This window comes from Stenella coeruleoalba (assembly GCF_951394435.1).
Source record: "Stenella coeruleoalba genome assembly, chromosome: X".
Classification (NCBI taxonomy): Eukaryota; Metazoa; Chordata; class Mammalia; order Artiodactyla; family Delphinidae; genus Stenella; species Stenella coeruleoalba.
The window spans coordinates 78,899,810-78,913,489 of NC_137152.1; the positions used below are offsets into that span (position 1 = coordinate 78,899,810).

The 13,680-nt window shown below is 35.0% G+C and overlaps 1 pseudogene across 1 annotated transcript; it reads left to right on the plus strand.

Moving 5' to 3' along the window:
- The first annotated feature begins 12,283 nt into the window (after nucleotides 1-12,283).
- On the plus strand, nucleotides 12,284-13,083 carry LOC307181004 (adaptin ear-binding coat-associated protein 1-like; annotated as a pseudogene). Its single transcript has one exon. The product of its transcript is annotated as an adaptin ear-binding coat-associated protein 1-like (transcript).
- Nucleotides 13,084-13,680: the final 597 nt, after the last annotated feature.

The window sequence follows — 13,680 nt, forward strand, 5'->3', positions numbered from 1 at the left end:
CCGCTACTGGGCATATACCCTGAGAAAATCATAATTCAAAAAGTGACATGTACCACAATGTTCATTGCAGCTCTATTTACAATAGCCAGGACATGGAAGCAACCTAAGTGTCCATTGACAGATGAACAGATAAAGAAGACGTGGCAAATATTTGCAATGGAATATTACTCAGCCATAAAAAGAAACAAAACTGACTTATTTGTAGTGAGGTGGATGGACCTAGAGTCTGTCATATAGAGTGAAGTGGGTCAGAAAGGGAAAAATGAATACCGTATGTTAACACATATATATGGAATCTAAAAAAAGATGGTTCTGATGAACCTAGGGGCAGGACAGGAGTAAAGACAGAGACAAAGAGAATGAACTTGAGAACACGGGGGTGGGGAGGGTAAGCTCGGACGAAGGGAGAGAATAGTATTGACATATATAGACTACCAAATATAAAATAGATAGCTAGTGGGAAGCAGCTGCATTGCACAGGGAGATCAGCTCGGTGCTTTGTGACCACCTAGGGGGTGGGATAGGGAATGTGGGAGGGAGGGAGACACAAGAGGGAAGAGATATGGGTACATATGTATATGTATAACTGATTCACTTTGTTATACAGCAGAAACTAACACAACATTGTAAAGCCATTATACTCCAATAAAGATGCAAAAAAATAAAAATAAATAAGAAAAGGTGAAAAAAGAGGTGTAGAAATGGAAGTTCAGCAAAGTATGCTCTTCATATAATTGAAGTCCCTGGTAAAGAAAAGTAAAAACAATGGAATAAACTAGTAAGATCTAATATTTAAAAGTATATTTCTAGAAATTTATGAAGTAATCAACCTAAGTTTGAGTTTACTGGTTCTTTTTCTCCTGAAGTCGCTCTCCTTGGCTTAAAGGTCGCTACCCCTTAGCTGTGTCTTCACATGGCCTTTCTCTGTGCAGACACATCACCACTTATAAGAACACCAGACATATTAGATTAACCACCACCTCCACCAAATTTAACATTAATTACCTCCTTAAATGCCTTATCTCCAAACACATTCAAATTGGTAGTTAGGACCTCAGCATATACATTTTTTTCTGGTGGACACAATGCATTAAGTTACAGACATTTTAGTTATTTCAAGTGGCTTAATTTAATTTCAGTTTAACAGTAAGAAATTCAGTAATTTCAACTTCTCCCATCTCTCATAGCTGTGTAACTAGGATTTCACAGGGAGCTATTGCCCATGAGGGTAAGTGTTTGATCACCTCTGTGACCAATACCCTTAATTTAGTGTCCATTTGGTAATGACCTGTACTGGCTCTACTTTTATTATTACTTCTTTGTGGTAAAAGAGATATACAAACATAGTAAAATTTTTAATATGCAACATGACACTAAATGAAAAGACTCATCCTTCCTTCCTGCTCCATGCTCTATCACAATCCTTTTAACTTTTTCTATTTCTAGTTATTTTTATATACTAAAGGGATTGTTTTCTATATATAGTAGTGTGTATACATTAATCCCAATCTCCTAATTTATCATTTCCCCCCATGTTTCCCCTTTGGCAACCATAAGTTTTATTTTGAGATCTGTGAATCTGTTTCTGTTTTGTAAATAGGTTCATTTGTATCATTTTTGTTGGATTCCACATATAAGTGATATAATCTGTTATTTGTGTTTCTCTGTCTGACTTACTTCACTTAGTAATAGGTAACTAATAAGGACCTACTATATAGCACAGGGAACTCTACTCAATATTCTGTAACAACCTATGTGGGAAAAGGATTTGAGAAAAAATGGACATATATATATGTGTATGATGGATTCACTTTGCTCTACACCTGAAACTACACAACATTGTAAGTCAGCTATACTCCAATAAAAATTAAAAAAAAAAACATGAATTATCATCTAACCAAGAAAATACAAAAGAGAACAATGAAATATTCCAAAGAAAATCAAGGGGAATGATATAGTAAAGCTAAAGGCAGAAATAAATTTCTCAGACAAAGTAAAATCCATAGAATTGAAATTTTAATTTAATCCAAGAACTAGTTCTTGGGGACAAAAAGAAAAAATAATTCTGCTTAATCTGAAATGTGTAATTTGAAAAATTATGAAAGCAAATTAAAGAAAATTATAAGTAGTAAAGAAAACATAATAAGAGATGTAGATTATTTAATTAGTAATAATAAGATAAGACTATGTACAATTTAATAATTTTAAACCTCAGAGTAGTAGATAATTTTCAAAATTAATTAATAAAATAGAAAGACCTGTATGAACAAATGACCATAGGAGAAACTATTAAGTTTCCTTCCAAGCTCTTCTATCAGTTTACTAGCTATTAAACAACAAATTAAACTATCAATTTCTTCATATATCTGGCAACACTAGATATAATAAATATGTTTCATATATTTTGTCAAACTAAGGAAACAATTGCCTCTAATTTTTATTTGATATTCTCTTTTGCCAGTGTGATTAATTATCTTTGTGTATTTATATTACCATTTTGACTTTCTTTTCTTGTGAACTGCATGCCCATGCACATTAAAATAACTGCATTTTTCTTATTAATTTGTAATAGCTTTTTGTGTACTAAAGACATAAAACTTTTGGTTTCTTCCTCCCCAAAATTTGTCATGTTTTTTTTCACTTTAATTGATATTTTGCCACACATTTTCCTTTTTATTTAGTCAAACTTATAAATATTTTTCTTTATGGTTTCTGGAGTGTGTTATGCTTAAAAATGTTTTTTTCACTTCAAGACTATAGACATATTGACTCACTTTTTAATCTAGTATTTCTAATGTAAGTATTTTATCTATCTAGAATTATACTTTATGTAAAATATGATGTTAGATATTTTTTCCCAGATGACTAATTTTCCCAGTAGCATTTAACTATTGAGCTCTTTTCATGGCACTGATTTGAAATTGCTACTTTTATCATGTACTAAATTCCCATATATGTTTGTATTAACTTCTGGACTCTCTCTTCTTTTCTATTACATAGCTATTCTTTTGCCACTATCAAACTTTCAATTTCTTCAGCTTTATAAAATAGTGCCAGTCTACAATATATTTGTAATTCTCCTTGGTATTTTCACATATTTATTATTACAAATGGACAATATCATTTTGTAAAAATTTAAAAAAACATTTTTTAAAGTTAGTGGTGTTTTCACTGGGATTCTGTTGGATTTACAGAGTAATTTTCATAAAACTGACATTTTCTCAATCTTACTATCTAAGAATAAGTCATATCTTTCCATTAAGATTATAAACTTTAAAAAGACCACCAAAATGGTAAATAATGGTGAGATAATATAAAGACCAAGAGAATATATCCTAGTATCACTATTACTATTTAAAACTTTTCTTTCAAACCAACATATTAAACATAGAATAGAAAAAAGTGGTATAACTTCTGAAAAGAAAGGAAGAGACAAAAAACACTAATATATTTACATATGATATAGACCTAGAAAATCTAAGAGGTTCAACCATTAAATTCTCAGAATTGGAAGTTTAGGAAGAGCAGAATAGATAATAAATATAAAAAAGTCAGTGTCTTTTGTCTATGGAAGCAATAACTCATTAGAAGAAATGAAAGGGAAGAATCCACTTAGGATTGCAACAAAATATCATAAGAAACCAAAGAATACCACTGCAAAAATTTTGTAGAACTCCTGCAGAGTCTGTAGACTCCCTGCGTTCAAATTGTGGCACTGATACTTAGTAGGGCTGTGACATGGCCATATTAATTAAGTCTAGGACCCCCTTTTCCTCATCTATCAGTATAAGATAAGGATAATCATAGTGCCTAACTCACAGGGTTATTGTGAAGACTATACATAAAGCACCTCAAAAATGCCTGGTACATAGTAAGCACTCAATACATGTAGGCTTGTGCAAAGTTACAAACTTTACTGAAGGAATATTGAAAGAAATAAGGAGAGAGAATTGAGCGTGTCTTGTCACATTTGACATATTGAATATTTTCTGTCTATCCTTTCAGATTCACTCTTCACTCTTCACTCTGCTCTGTACCCTAGGAGACTGGAGGCTGACCTAAACAGACATCAGTAGACTTCTTTCTGTTCCCTCTGGTGTCCAATAGAATTTGGCTAATGGAGGACCCCAGAAAGAGATCAGAGGGAGAAAGGAGAGTGAGGTAGGTTAGGGTGTTAATTTCCCTTACTCCCTCTCTCCAGAGCCACTGGGCTGTGGCTGTGTTAATTTATAACAGGTTACAGTTCCTGTCAGACAGCCCTTTCCACAGTCCCCTGTCTTGGAATTCCTATAACTTGCATATTCAGGCCTAGGGTGCTAATGGAGTCCACTATTACTAGCCCTGGGTTTCTGTGAGAATTATTATGGTTTTCTTACATTTTGGCCACACCTGATAAAATAGTCCCTTTATTAAACTTCCTTAGAATTATATTAATTTAAGGGTGCCATCTGTTTTCTACTGAGACCTGTCTAATCCACTTGATATTAAAATGTATTATAAAACCACAAGAATTATTTCAAAATGGATTATTCCTAGATTCTTCCTTATAATTTACTAAATTTTATAAAGTCTCTACAACCAACAACATTTTCCTTTTATAAGTGTAAAAATTACATAGAAAATGGATTATTAACAAAAAATGTAAAATATCAGCTGATATTTATTAAAACATAAAGAAAATAATGAAGAAAAAAATTCAGTGTAGGTGTTGTGAGTGAATATTTAGAATGGTCCTTCAATGTGACATTAACGTTCTGAAGAGTTACTTGGCAATGACTTATAGAAATCAAGATAAGCATACTTTTAACACAGTAAAACTGCTTTTGAAACTTTATTCCAGAGAAATAATTTAAATAAAAGATGGACATATAAATCATTATGTCTTAGCTATACATTTCAGCTAGGGCTAGAAATAGTCTAGATGGTCACTGTGCTAGATATAATAGCAGATTATTATGTGTTAATGGAGTAGTGCATTTCTGATTACTGTCAGAAATGATGCATTTAAGAACTGAGTAGAAATATGTAAAGGACTTTACACATTGATGCAAGTTAAAAAAGAAAGTGGAACTTAGAGTAATATATGCATATAGAGAGCAAGAATATAAAATATGGGGCCTTTCCTGGTGGTGCAGTGATTAAGAATCTGCCTGCCACTGCAGGAGACACAGGTTCAAGCCCTTTTCTGGGAAGATCCCACATGCTGTGGAGCAACTAAGCCCGTGAGTCACAACTACTGAGCCAATGTGCCACAACTAGTGAAGCCCACGTGCCTAGACCCTGTGCTCTGCAGTAAGAGAAGCCACTGCAGTGAGAAGCCCGTGCACTGCAACGAAGAGTAGGCCTCACTCACCGCAACTAGAGAAAGCCTGCGTGCAGCAATCTCATCAACAAATAGTGCTGAGATAACTAGATTTCCACATGCAAGAGAATGAAGTTGGACTTTTACCTCATATGATATACAAAAGTCAACTCAAATGGATCAGTCACCTAAATATAGGAGCTGAAACCACAACAATTTTAGAAGAAAACAGAGTTAAATCTTCATTACCTTGAACATGGTAATGGATTCTTAGCTATGACAATGAAAGAATGAGTAGCAAAAGAAAAAAAAATAAATTTTACATTATCAGAATTAAAAACTTTGTACACCAAAAGACATTATCAAGAAAGCAGAAAGACAGTCTATAGAATGAGAGAAAATATTTGCAAATCATATTACTGATAAGGGTTTAATATGTAGAAAATATTTTAAAACTGTTAAAACTCAACAACAGAAAGACAATACAGTTTAGAAAAATAGGCACAAAACTTGAATAGGCATTTATCCAGTGAAGATATACAAATGGCTGATAAGTACATGCAAAGATGCTCAACATCCTTAGCTATCAGAAAAATTTGAATCACAGTGAGATACTACTTCATTTCTTCACACTTACTAGGATGGCAAAAGAAAGAAAGAAAGAAGGAAAGAAAGAAAGGGGAGAGAGGGAGAGATTAAGAAAAGGAGAAAAACAGAAAGAAATAAAGAAAGAGAAAGAAAGAAAGAAAGAAAGAAAGAAAGAAAGAAAGGAAGAAAGAAAGAAAGAAAGAAAGAAAGAAAGAAAGAAAGAAAGGAGAGAGAGAGAAAAAGAAAAATAAATGTTGATGAGGATGTGAAGAAACTGGAATCCTTGGACATTACTGGTGAGGATGTAGAATGATGCAGCCACTGTGGAAAGCAGTTTGGTACTTTCTCAAAAAGCTTAACATAAAATGATCATACAACTCAGCAATTCCACTCCTAGGTGTATATCCATAACAGCTGAAACCAGAGATTTGAGCAGAAACTTGTACATCAGTGTTCACTGCAGCATTATTCACAATGACCAAAAGGTGGAAACATCCCTAGTATCCATCAAAGATGAATGAATAAACAAAATGTGGTATATGCATCCAATATAATATTATACAGCCATCAAAAGTAATTAAGTTTTGATACATGCTACAACATGGATAAATCTTGAAAACATTATGCTTAAAGAAATAAGCCAGACACAGAAAGACAAATGTTGTGTACTTCCACATATATGAAATATCCAGAATAGGCAAATTCATTAGAGACAGAAAGTAGATTAAAGATTATCAGGGACTGGGAGGAGGAAGGGATGAGCAGTTACTGATTAATGATTTCAGAGTGTTTGTAAAGAGATAGTGGTGATGGTTGCACAACATTTTGAATATAATTCATGCACTAAACTGTACATTTAAAAATGATTAAAATTGAATATTTTATATTATATATTTTATCAAAAATAGTCAATTTACAAATTGAGTGATTTTTAATTGCTATTGCTATTTAAATATTGCTAATTATTTTATTTTTAAATTAATAAACTATTTTTGAGCAGTTTTAGGTTTACAGAAAAATTCAGCAAAAGGTCCAGAGGGTTCTCATATACCCCTCAACCTCCCCAGTTTCCAATATTTATTAACATGTTGCATTAGCATAGTGCATTTCTTACAATTGGTGAGCCAATACTGACACAACTATTATTAACTAAAACCTATAGTTTACATTAGGGCTCACATCTCTGTGTTGTATATTTTATGAGTTTTGATAAATGTATAATGACATTTATCCATCATTATAGTATCATACAGAATAGTTCCACTGCCCTATACAACCCCTGTGCTCCACCTATTCATCCTTCCCTCCCTCCCCTAGAACCCCTGGCAAGCACTGATCTTTTTACTATCTCCATAGTTTTGCCTTTCCCAGATTGTCAGGCATATGAATGGACCACCATGGAAATGAATCTTCTAGGCCCAGTCAAGTCTTTACATGACTGCAGACACAGTGACATCTTGACTACAACCTCATGAGAGACCTTGAGCCGAAAGGACCCAGTTAAGGCACTTCCTGAGTCCTGACTCACATAAACTATATGTGTTATTATTTTAAGCTGCTAAATTTTAATGTTATTGTGGTGTAAATTTTTGGTGGAATTTGTTATGCAGCTGTAAATTACTACACCTTGATCCATAGCCTTAGTGTACTTTTAGCTTTGTTCCTGTCTTTCCTTACACTTGTCCTATTCTACTATTTGAGTCTATAGACTGTCCTGTCTAGAAAATTGAGATTCTTAATATCTTGGATTTTAGTTGATTCCTATTCATTTGTAGTCACTAAGTCCTAGCACTAATCATTCACGCTCCTCTCAAACTCTGAGTCAATATAGAACAAAGCAAGGAAGTAGAACAGAGTGTTTTTTTTTTTCTACTAGTGAGTAGGCTCTTCCACTCTGGTGTCTTTTATGGCTTGGATGAAATCTTCAGCCTTCTCTCTCTAACTCTTGTCGTGTTTACATGAGTCAAATCCTTAGGAATTGGTATCTATCTTAGTTAGTGAACTGGAAGAGAGCTAGAATTCTGGCTTGAACCCAATTTGCTTTGCTGGGTCCCAACACCCTAAACCTGGATTTGAATCCCAGCTCTCCCACCCATTGGCATATGATCTAAATAAGTGATTTAATTTCACTGAACTGGTTTTTCAAGTTTGAAATATGGATATGTCTTAACTTATAGAGTTGTGAGGTGAAAATATCATGTATGTTAAGTTCTTAGCACAATGTATGGTCTACAAAGGGCACTCACCCTTCTCCTTCTTTGCAGTGTACCTCCCTAGAGAATGAATATTTCTTTGTGCCATTCAAATCTATAATATACCTACCTGTTTGACTCTAAATTTAGCACTGCCAAAAAACCTGAAGCTAATGACACTTCCTGCAGACTAAACCTCCTTGAATACTAATAGCAATCTTTTAAAGTCTGAATTCAGCACTCCCCTTTGAATGTTATGATCTTAAATGAATAGTGTACCCTCTATGAAAGATAGTTACCCAAATTCTAGTCTCCTCCACCTTTGTCACCGACCATCCCTGGAGTTCCCAAAATGTGGTCAATTTTTTCTGTGTTGTCACAGCCTGAGGATTTAATGAGTGCGAATTTTAAAAAGAAACATTATTTTTCTGCTGTTATTACACAGGTGGTTTTGTCTGACCAGAATCCTTTCCTTCAGGAAATAGCCCATTCTCCACTCCACATAATTCTGATAGGACTGTCACTAACAGAACTCTGCTCCCCTGACCATAGGATAAGTATGTGACCCAAGGTAGACTTATCAGACTTTCCTTCTTGAGAATTTGGTTTTTGATTGGTGATACATAAAAACTAAGACAATATATCCATCCGATAAATCTCTTTTTCTTTCTTGATGTAGTCAGAGTTACTTTTTAAAGCTTTCATAATTTATTTTTGAAAGTCTGCTAGTTGATGTACCTATGAAAAGCATTAACAATTGTAAAAACCTTGGAAAATGTTGATTAGTAAAACTAAAATATTGAAAATCACATATTTTCCCACTATTTTAAGAAGATCTATTGTTAACATTTTGTGCTGCAGTATGTACTGCTTTATTTCACTTAATATTATGTCATAAGGATTTTCTATGACATTTCTCTTCAAAAATATGATATTAAAGGTTGCTTATTTTCCATCATATGGATATGTCATAATTCACTTAGTTTTCTCATGATCATTGAATATTAGGTTGTTTCCAGTTTTTTGTTATTATAAACAATGCTGCAATGCAATCTCCACATGTAAAGTTTTGTTTTCATTGTGAATTACCTTTTTGTAGAGTGATGATTGAGTGCAACCCCATCTATAACTCCTTTATTTTTAGTTGCTTTCCATCTACAAGTGGTCATGTAACCCCCTGCTGAACAGTGAAATGAAGCAGAAAATGCTGGGTGAGACTTTTATGAAAGATTTTTTGAAGAGTCAGAGCTTTGCTGGCATAAACCTTCCTTCCCAAAACAAACGATGATGAGGATGATGGAAGTGTGAAGGTCTTCCTTCTGCTACTTTCACTGTGCTGCAAGTACTCTCACGATGTTATCTTCTGCATGAATTCCTCCAGCTACCTTCTTCTCACTCCTTGAATAAGTCATAGGCTATCCAGTTTTCTTCCAAAAGACCCTGACTTCACCTCTATGTTATAGTCAATGATTCTACTAGCTACATACATCTTACCTTCCTGCTACCCACAACAGGGGTCGCCTACTTTGCATTCTCAATGTCCTGATTCTGGCCTGCACCATAAAGGAAGGAAAGATTAAAATGTGAAAAGAATCAGTGTAACTTAGTGGTTCACAGCATACTCTATGGGGCAGGATGGGTTTTTATCTTTAGCTCTGTCATCGGCAATTTTCTTAATCTCTCTGTTCCTCAGTTTCCTCATCTGAAAAATGGGGAAAATAAATAGTCACCTCACAGTGTGGTTATGAGGATTAAACAAATGAATATTAGTAAAGCACAGATATTAAGTGCTACATAAATGTTTGTGAAATCTCATATCTCATTCTCTTGATCTACCACACTCATGTAAAAAATTAAGTAATAAATAATAACAATTTTAATAAACAATAACACCACTGTGTTAAGGTCTAGTGTTTTCCATTAACTACTTGAAATATCTTGTATTCATTCATTAACAAACATTTATTGGTTCATGTTTGCTAGGTGTAAGAAAGGGAAAATACATAAAACAATGATAAGTAGTATTTAGCTTTAATAGCTTCTGCCCAGATACTTAGAAGAATATCAGACTTTAATAGTAAGACTCATATTCATTAAGATCACAAATCTTCTCAGTGAACATATATACCTGGCTTTTTAAATAATTACTAAAATTACCTAACTACAAAACAAAACAAAAAGTTTCTCATCAGTGATGAATAGCACTTAAAATATTTATATGCTACAATTATTTGACCTGTGGAATAGAGCAAATATGGACAGTTTAAAATTGTCTCCTATGTTTAAAATGGTCTTTGTTCATGCTGAGGAACTACATATTTAAAATAATCAATATACTTTCAGAAGTTCAAAGATAAATATTCAAATAAAGAGACCAAGAATAAAACTATAAGCATGTCACCAGCTGTATGTTCTTTGTGAAGCTTCTCAGACTTAAACAAAATATTAAAAAACTTCCCCAAATCACAATTTTAAGATAAAGCAGTTTGGAATAATATGAGCCCAATTGATCTCTCTCCTCTTTCACTTCAAACACAGAGTCACAAGATAACTGCATCCTGAAATCACCTTTCATCAAACTGACACATTTAATGGATCACATGTTCTGAGTCTAAAAGACTTATATTTTCTTTGGGATTTGGAAAACAAATGTACATGTAACTAGATACACTTACCTTTCATTTTCAGGGCATAACGGGTCAATTGCAAACATTTCTTGCAGGAAGAAATTGATAAGTTCACAAACCTTTTAAGGCTACCTTTAAAAAAATTATTCCCCCTCTTTTCCACATTTATTTTGTTGGCTTTGTTTCTGCTTCTCACTTGCTTGCAGATTTTCTAAGTACCAAAATAACATGTGAAACCTCACTGGTTAACTGAAAATCTGTAAAGCCACAAAACTGAAGAAATGTCCCTTGACAATAATAAATCCTTAAAAATTCAGCAATACCACATGCTTTTCCCATTCACCTTGCTGATAGAAAAGATTAAGAAAGACTTCATAGACTGTGAAAGCTTTAACACGTTAATCCCATTCCATACATATAGAATTCCAGTAATAGTCAACTGTTTCCAGGAACATTTTCTTTCTTTCCTTCTTTTTTTTTTTTTTTAAAAAAGTTAGTTCTTCTTTTTTATTTAGTTTTTTTATTATTTATTTTTATTTATTTATTTTTGGCTGTGTTGGGTCTTCATTGCTGTGCACAGGCTTCCTCTTGTTGTGGCAAGCAGGGGCTACTCTTCCTTGTGGTGCACATGTTTCTCATGGCAGTGGCTTCTCTTGTTGCAGAGCATGGGCTCTAGGCACATGGACTTCAGTAGTTGTGGCACAAGGGCTCAGTAGTTGTGGCTCATGGGCTCTAGAGTGCAGGCTCAGTAGTTGTGGTGCATGGGCTTAGTTGCTCTGTGGCATGTGGGAGTTTCCTGGACCAGGGATTGAACCCGTGTCCCCTGCATTGGCAGGTGGATTCTTAAGCACTGCACCACCAGGGAAGTCCTCAGGCACACTTTCTAAAATCACAACAAAAACCCCTTGGAAAAGTTTATTTAGTGTCTTACGCTTTTTATTCTTAAAAAGATGATAACTAGTAAAAACAAACAAAAAACATCACTGTCCAAATGACATTTCATATAAGCCCTTAAAGTATATCTCCTCTTCAGAATAGAGACAGTATAATTACAATAAAAATGGAATCTTATTAATAAACTTCTGAAGAGTCCGAGTAACAACGAAAAGTTAAGGTTTAATAATAATAGGAATTAGCTGGTTTAAGCACTTTCTAGTACAAATGCATTTGGATTAGCAGCAAAGTATTTGACCTCTTCAAAAAATTCAATATTATCACTTTCAGAAATTTTTTTAAAAATTAAGCAGGTTTTTGTAAGAAGGAAGCTTATACCTTTCTTTCGTATTTACTTTTAAATTAATCTGTGGTAGATGAATAAACAGAAAGGACCCAATAATTTTATTTTCAGATGTCAGTCAGGAGAGAGTAAGAGTTTAGAGGTTCTAAAAACCAGCGGCCAAATCACAAGGTCATTTCCTCAGCAAGATTACTAAAAATGCCAATGATTCTCAGATTATCTCTGCATTAGTTGTATGCATTACATGTTCTAGACCAGTGGATCTCAAAGCTTAGGCCCTGGACCAGCAGCACAGGCATCATTTGGAAACTTAAAAATACAAATTCTCAGAGCCAAGATGGCGGCCGAGTTGGAGTACGAGTCTGTTCTGTGTGTGAAACCCAACATCAGCATCTACCCGATTCTTCCCTGGGCCTCCAACCACAGTTGCAGGGCATCTGACTGGAAATTAGATCAATCTGATTGGACTGGTCGCCTCTGAATCACTTCAAAAGGGAAGATTGCTTATATCAAACTCGAGGATAAAGTTTCAGGGGAGCTCTTTGCTCAGGCACCAGTAGAAAAATATCCTGGTATTACTGTGGAGACAGTGACAGATTCCAGCTGCTACTTTGTAATCCGGATCCAGAATGGTACTGGGCATAGTGCTTTCATTGGCATTGGCTTCTCAGATCGGGGTGATGCCTTCGACTTTAATGTCTCATTGCAAGATCACTTCAAGTGGGTAAAGCAGGAATCTGAGATTTCCAAAGAATCTCAGGAAATGGATAATCGTCCCAAGTTGGATCTGGGCTTCAAGGAAGGGCAGACCATCAAGTTGAGGGTGCTTCTAAGTCCAAGACTACAGGAGCTGGGGGCCTAAGCTTACTCCCACCCCCATCTGGAGGCAGAGTCACAATTCCTTCACCATCCTCCTCAGTTGCCGTCAGCAATCATGTCAATCCACCACCCATACCAAAATCCAATCATGGAGGTAGTGATGCAGATATCCTTTTATATTTGGATTCTCCTGCTTTTGTAACGACACCAGCACCAGCTCCAGTTTCTACAAGCAATGACTTGTGGGGAGACTTTATCACTGCATCCAGCTCTGTTCAAAACCAGGCACCACAGCCATCCAACTGGGTCCAGTTCTGAAGAGCACTGGCAGGACGTTAAGGACAGACTTGAAGAATCAAAATGACCTTGACAGCACCAATCTGTGAGGGTAGCTCGGAACCCCTTCCCTCCCCAGAACCAAAATTATTGAGCAGTTGTTTTCATAGCTTCTCCATTGAGTTCAGGCTGGTTGTGTCACTCCCTGGTGTTGTTCCTTGCTGTACAGCCAAGAAAGTATTTCTTATCTCCTGTTCACTATCAGGGCAGGGGAATAGTGGGTCTTATGATACTTGTGACTGACTATGCAGGGCTCTAAAGGCCAGGGTCTCTTTGGTGGGGAAATAACCTCTAACATCTGTAAAGTTTTCTCCATCTTTAAATTCTTTAACTTATTTCAGAATCATCTCGTGACCCTTGTGTGCCTCTTTGTGAAGCCCTGTTTAGCAGTTTCAGGGGAGACAAAAACCTCAGAACTTCTTTTTTCCATTAACTGAAGACTCTAAAAATGGACAGATTGATCTCAGTGTTTACAGATTCAGAATTTTGATAGGGGTGGATGTGAAGAAAGACCTGTTTCCTGGGTCTCTGCTGTATATCCTACCTCTGGCTTGTCTTATTCAGCGAACATCCAGTGCT